Source organism: Egretta garzetta, unplaced genomic scaffold (genome assembly GCF_000687185.1).
Source record: "Egretta garzetta isolate BGI_Z169 unplaced genomic scaffold, ASM68718v1 scaffold190, whole genome shotgun sequence".
In the NCBI taxonomy this organism is placed as follows: Eukaryota; Metazoa; Chordata; class Aves; order Pelecaniformes; family Ardeidae; genus Egretta; species Egretta garzetta.
This window is the reverse complement of record NW_009258272.1, coordinates 669,514-669,902: the sequence shown is the minus strand read 5'-3', so window position 1 is coordinate 669,902 and position 389 is coordinate 669,514.

The window sequence follows — 389 nt, the reverse complement described above, 5'->3', positions numbered from 1 at the left end:
CAGCCGTATTGGATTCCCTGGGCTGACCGCACGCACCAACCTCTGCGCTTGCCGCGCTTGGAAGGTCAAAGGACTTGGGAATGGGATCACATGCCAGCAAACCCAACCGCCCGCGCTAGCCGCGACTTCAAAGGCAGAGCTCAGGCATCAAAGCAACGCACGTAAAATAGAAAGCTATGTCGATTTGTGGGACGTGCCCTGCAAAGGGTGAGGGAAGCCTGCCCAGCTCCCCAGGCGTGTTCCTAGCCAGCTCTTACTCTGGGCGACTGAGTCAATACCGGAGCACAGAGCAGCGCAGGGGGTCAGCAGGAGGAGCAGGGCAGCGTGGGGTGCCACGGAGGAGCGGGGCAGGGGGTCTCACAGGAGCGGGGCAGGGGGTCTCACAGGAG